Source organism: Euprymna scolopes, chromosome 19, assembly GCF_053919585.1.
Source record: "Euprymna scolopes isolate OS-2025 chromosome 19, ASM5391958v1, whole genome shotgun sequence".
NCBI classification, from domain to species: Eukaryota; Metazoa; Mollusca; class Cephalopoda; order Sepiida; family Sepiolidae; genus Euprymna; species Euprymna scolopes.
Genome location: NC_136500.1, coordinates 139,100,415 through 139,107,477, shown reverse-complemented (window position 1 = coordinate 139,107,477; position 7,063 = coordinate 139,100,415).

Here is a 7,063-nt window from a genome sequence, read left to right as displayed (position 1 = left end):
ACCAGACCTCCACCGGATAAGTGCGATGAGATCTGGGACATTGAAGAGGCTTATTGCCACTCAAATCTAAGCAAAGACCAACGAGAAATCAATGGCAAGCAGCTGTTGCGATAATTCCAAATTTATTTGCAAATGTTATTGAAAGAGGTGAATAGTACTGGAAATATGGGGAGACTTGTTGTCACTCAGCTTCCAAGGAGCATCACAGGCTGTTTTCAAGGAGAGGTCTTTGATGACCTGTGTAGACAAGCCTGTTCCACAGCTGACATCCTCACTGTAATCTCTGAACGTATATACCATTCACTGGACAAAGCGGGGGAGGGCAGAGTGGTAGCTCTAGATATATCTAAGGCTTTTGACAGGGTATGGCATGAAGGTCTCCCCAGGAAAATTAAATCATACGGTATCACTGGTAGAATACTTAACATAATTAAATCCTTCTTAGATAAGAGAAAAATCCAGGTTGTCCTCGACGGTCGTACATCTGAACAGTGTGATATAAATGCGGGAGTGCCTCAGGGGTCTATTCTTGGACCTCTATTATTCCTAATATTTAATAATGACCTCCGCGACAAAACTGCCTCTGAGATGGGTATATATGCTGATGACATCACGCTCTATAACAGGCATGACAGGAAAACAAATGAACACATAACTAAAGAAATGGCAAAAACACTAGAGGATGACCTCAAAACTGTAGTGGAATGGGGACATAAATGGATGGTCACATTCAATGCTGCCAAGACTAAACTGGTTTCCTTCAATAATTACAAGACACCTTTTCTGCCACCAATAGCAATGGCCAGTGATTCCCTGTCTGATAGTACACTTTTCAAACTACTTGGCCTAACGTTCACAGGAAACATGAGTTGGAACAATTATATTGTAAACATTGCCAGGGCCGCTGCGGAAAAGGTAGTCTCTCTCTACCGTGCTAGAAAACTACTGACACCTGAAAGTATCCTGTACCTCTATAAGGCAACCATTCGCCCATGTATGGAGTATTGTTGTCACATTTGAGCTGGTGCATCTGCTGCTAGTCTCTGTCTCCTAGACAAGGTTCAAAAGAGAGTCGCCAATCTGATAGGCCCTGAACTGGCATCTAAGCTTCAGCCTCTGTCCCATCGACGAAACGTTGCATTCCTCTGCCTGTTCTAAATAAGTATTTTAATGGTGAATGCTCTGACGAACTGCAGACACTTGTGCCCCCACGACGTAGACACCTTCGACAAACCCGACAGGCAGCTAAATCCCACCCCCACACAGTAGAGATCCCTAGATGGGGTGAAAATGTAAAAAAAAAAGCTCCTTGTGGGCAATAATAATAATAATAATAATAATAATAATAATAATAATAATATTAATAATAATAATAATAATATCTTATTGATGTGGCTTGCCCAAACGTCATCAACTTAGCAAGCAAGAAGAATGAGAAATTACATAACTATCAGAAACTAAAAGTGTAAATTACTTCTATTGTGCCAATTATCATAGGCGTGTTGGCTCAATTCCAGATTATCTTGAGAGACAGTTTAACTCCTTGGGAATCAAATGCAACACCACTATACTCCAGAAGTCGGTTCTACTTGGCATAGCAAACATCCAACACCAAGTTTTTTTCCATCTAATTGACCCTTAAGATATGCTCACTAACTTTGGTGTAAAAAACCTGCTCTTAAGTGAAAAATTCACCTGTGTAAAGCATCACAATTCTGTGAAGTTAACGAACATAATAATAATAATAATAATAATAATAATAATAATAATAATAATAATAATAATAAAAAAATTAACAATAATAATAACTGGATCTTGACAAGATCGGTATCATTTTGAACTCGACGTCTCGGACGACAAATATCGAAAAATTGGCCAATCAATCCAGTAGATATCTCATTGCTGATGCAATCTACCTATCTATACAAGAGCCAGGTACGTCCAAGGATGGAGTACTGTTGCCACATCTGGGCAGGAGCTGTTAGAAAGAACTTGTTCTGCATTGATAGAGTTCAAAATAGACTTCGTAGCCTGGTGGGAGATGTCCTTTTCTGTTCCCTGCAAACTCTTTCTCACAAAAGAGATGTTGCGAGTTTGTCTCTGCTTTATCGTCATTTTCATGGCGAGTGCTCGCTTAAGCTTCAATCTATGCCCCCCCCCTTGCCACACATTCACAAGAAACACTCGTCTAGCTGAAAACACTATCAATAATTCCCCCTACTCTTTATCTGTGCTTAAACCTAAACGTAGATTCCATGAACAAAGCTTCTTTCTTAGAAGTGCACGTCTGTTAAACTGTCTCCCGTTTTCCTGCTTTCCAGCTGACTACAATCTGATTGTCTTCAAGTCCAACGTAAACAAGTTCTTGATGAGTCGTTCCACTTAAGTTAACAAATTTACCGAATTTCCATTACTAACGATTACTATATGGTCCAATTAACTACTGTAAACTATTAACCCTTATCCTCGAGTTGTCTCTGGGACTTGATAAGTGGTGACTCCTATGTAAAAAAACGAACAACAACAACAAAAAAAAAAAAAACAAAACAAAACAAACATTAATTCCTTCACGCTAAACTGGGCAGTTTTGTACGAGGAGGGTTCAATTTTTTTTTCCCGACATTTTAACCAGTCATCGTTGGATCGTTGGATTGACTTTAGTTAATCTCAACGCATTTGACTTTCGGTCGCGTCGTGGAGATATCGGCTAAGAAGTCGGATTTTCTTCCGCTTTCTTTTCTGCCTTCGCGTTATAAGTTCAAGCCTCCCTATCTACTACCATTTTTTTTTTCTGCTCAACACACACTTCCAAACACCCGGGCAACGCCGGGCACCCAAGCTAGTTCATGATATAAATCTCACCTGTCTGTTTAAATGTATGTATGTATGTTAGTATGTCTGCCTAAAACTTTCGACATAGGCGACTGATTTTCACGAGATCGGTATCGTTTTTAAGCTCGACTCTTCCGACGACAAATATCGGAAAATTAGCTAAAAACATTAATTTCTTCACCCTCAACTGTGAATTTTTCTACATGGAGGGATCCCTTTTTTTTGCCGATATTTTCGAAAGTCATCCCATCTTTTCCGTTAAATAGATTTAATTTAATCGCTATTTATGATTTGGCAATGGACGCAACGGCAAAGATGTCACGTTTTTTTTTACGTTCTTTTCCTCCTTCGCGGTATGGGTTCGAGCCTGCCTGCCTGCCTGCGACTACCGCTTTTTTTTTTTGCTGAACACACACCTTCAGGTCTACGCCGGGCACCCAGGCTAGTAAAAATATAATATTTAAGTGTATTTTACGACCTGGAAATGCCGGGTGGCCTGCTTGTATTAAACAAATTATTCATTCAACCAATTATTATTTTTAAACGAACTCCTTACCAGTCCAATACTATATATTATATATTAAACGATTTCTCTGCTAGCTGTAGAATACACACCAACGTTATTGAGTATCTCTCAGCCTTACGATCTTGAAACTAGGTTGGTTTATTTTTAAGTTCATCCATCCACAAACATTGTCTATCTATACGTCATAATCACGTTGACAAACCGGTTCTCATTAAATCACCGACGTTAAGCAACGTTGAGTCTGGTCAGTACTAGATGGATGACCATTTGGGAATACCAGGCGCTGTATGTGGGAGAATATCGACATTTCCGAGAGCTCCACTTGTCTCACTCTCTCCTGCCGCTGGATCAGGCTCGTTGGGACGAGAAAACAAGACTGGCTCTGCACAAACTGGGTTCACTTTAAACAAACTCCCAACGCGTATTATAAATCATCCCTAGAATTATCCGATGATTTTTATCAGTCAGAGAAATGAACAAATGATAACATTACAATCTGTCGCATTATGCATTTATCGTATATTTTGTATAGTCATACATAAGGGACCGTTCACAAGACATATACAGATTACAAAACATTGAAAGGGCCAATACCTTCTCGCCCGATAAGTTTCATTCGGCCAGTTCTTGGTTCACTCTCTTGTTTTATTTTGCTTCAGTCTTAGTTCTCAGAAATCAAGGGGCCCACAACCTGAGGCTAACACTTGAACTATATATGAGATACATAGATATTCGAATGTTCCATTTAAGTTCTTTATTTCTCAAACACTGAGTTAATAAAGAAGTTGAGAACATAATTTTCCTCTCCCCAATTAACCATTTTCATATATTGTATTATATCTTTTATTTTGGTCTCTTGGTCTTACTGAATTCCAGGACAAGAATTTAGCTAGTCTGGTGGAGTATCCAGTTTCGTGCTGTTACTTGAGGTAACATCATTTGGAGAAGGTGCACGATTCCTCGTAAAAGCTAATATGGGTTAGCCATATTGAGAAGATCTTATTTGGGTTGCGAATACTATGTGATTTTGAATATTTGTTCAGGGTTTACTTCTATGGAAAAAGTATCCTCATGCCAGATTGTTCTGACAAACCCCTGTACAGAGAGACCTTAGACACTCGAGGACAGAGTCTAGTAGGCATTAAATTCTCTCCAGTACGCATTCAAGTTCTCTCTGCGTGGGACATCGGATTTGGAATAAAGATCTTCAACTTCTTCGAAGAAAAAGGCCAACATAAAAAACATCGATAAAATAATATTTACACTTTTTTTTTTTTATTCCGGTAGTTCCTTTCTTCTCGAACTTGAAAGCACCGTTTTTATTCACATTTTCAGTCTGTTGGATTCAACCCGGTCCTAGTCGTCGGGGAAAACTAACTTCTCTTGTCAGCTCGAAAAACCCAACTCAACTGACTAAATATCCGTGTCTCATTCTAAGATCCACGTCATCTTAAGTGCCCTCTACGTCAGACTACGTCAGACTGCTAGAGGTCAGACCTATTTTTAAATTATTGTTATTAATTTAATCGTTCTAAAACCCATTTTGTTTATACTATTTCTCTAAACATTATCTTTCTAGTTTATATTTATAATGAATTACCCAGGTTGTATCAACTTCTCTTTTCGCATAATTTTCTCCATATAATTATCCACAACCACTCAAAAAACAATTTTCAATAATTGTGCTGAAAAGCAAAATAGCGTCCATTCGCAGCTGAACATTTTGCTAACTGCATTTCATTTCCTCTGATGATATGAGCCATTGTTGAAAATCCACGAATTAAGGAAATTAAAATAACCACTTCTATATATTCCTCTTGTCAAGCAATAAATTCTTAAATCAAATATATGTCTCTATATGTTGTTTTTTTTTCAGAATTTAAAATTTAACCACGAAACTTATATATATATATATATATATATATATATATATATATATATATATATATATATATATATAAACATTTATTTCAACTAGAATTTAATTTAAAACAACCCATTTATCCTAGGCTAGCAAGGTTATCTGACATCGTCCAGCATTGCTTATGCTACAGTGATCAGATAGTTTATGAACTGTAATGAAGCGCATGATGTGACCTTGGAAATTTTATAATAAAAACGCATCCGTATTGAAACATTGGAGTTAAAGCCGAAGAATCGATGGCTTTTGATGCGAAACAGAAAGTTTACCGTCGTCTGAGTTTTTGACTCTTTGTGTTCTTGATCCCATGGCCCTTATAAAGAATTTATCGCGGAGATTATCCAATGAAAGTTAGGGTATGGTAAAAGAAACAAATGCTAATAAATCCATCGCATGTGCATTATGAAAAGTTTTCCCGGTGTACGGGTATACGAGTGGTAGTAGATATGAATATAAGAGCAACATTTACTCCGACTTTTGACTATCTTGAGAGAAAATATCGACCAGGATTAAATATTCATCTGATGAAAGTGAATGAAATAAACTTATAATTTCTAAAAAACAAAAAAAACAAAAACAAAAACACACGCTTCAATGATCGACATTGAAGCAACTTGATATATTCCATTTTCGGATAGAAAGTTATATCAATTAACGAGATAGAGAAAAGTTATATTCAACTAAAAAACATGTCTGCGATTATTTTTTTTAACTGACGCGTAGGAATTTGATGAAAAATGTGACTGACGATGGCCTATTGAAACACGTGTTAATAAGATGTTTTGTTCTGCGTCATGTGCTTTGAAGTGCAACGAGATGAAAAGCACAAATCATATGTTAATGTTTTGGTTTAAAACTAATTAAAATCTTCTTTGTAATAAATGAAAGAGGATTAACAAGTTCACGCGCTGAATGACAGCACAACTGAAGACAGCAGTAAAATTTCATTGAAAAAGAACTCTACAAAGATGTGTGGTGCAACGGACTAGTTACTAAATAACATTCAGTTCTAAGTAACACTCTTCTACTAAATACGTCTAAAAACCTCTGACAATTAAAATATAAACAAGTAAAATATGCATGGTCACCCATGAGTGCACAGTGAACGAGGAATGACAAATGATTAAGTTTTTCCTCCCACTTAAGCAAATCCTGGTGAAAATGAACAAACGGTGCAGTTTTAGGCCTTAACATATGTAAATTTCAGTTCTGCACCATGCGAAAAAGATATGGATAAGTTTATCATTTGTCCACCCCCCCCATTTAGCCCCTAAATCCCTAAGACCTTAATATATTTAAATTTGAGTTCAGCACCATGCAAAACTGCTAAATAGACATACATACAAAATTTTGGACAAATATGGTAAAATAGTTAAAAAAAATGGAGTGTTTTTATTAGCCCTAAAAGAGTCCCTGGGGCACACCCAAGAGTTATCGCGAAATATAGACCAACAAAATTATATAGAAAACAGTTAGTTACAACTTTTCAGAAAGTTTTATAAAAATCCAAGGCATTAATTTTTTTTAAATAAGTACAAAAGTGTCAATTTTAGCCATTTTAACCCGAAAGGCCCCCTCCCCCCTTTGAAGGGTAACCGGAGTTTTCCCGAAAAATCCGTTCTGTTACTTTTTTACTCATATCATGTTTAATGTTTGTGCAAAATTTCAAAAAATTCCAAAGCATAGTTATTGAGAAAGGTGCGGACAGACGAACGGACGAACGGACGAACTGACAAGGGTGAATTTACAGGTCTATTCTCCTTTTGTCGGGGGGCCAAAAACAA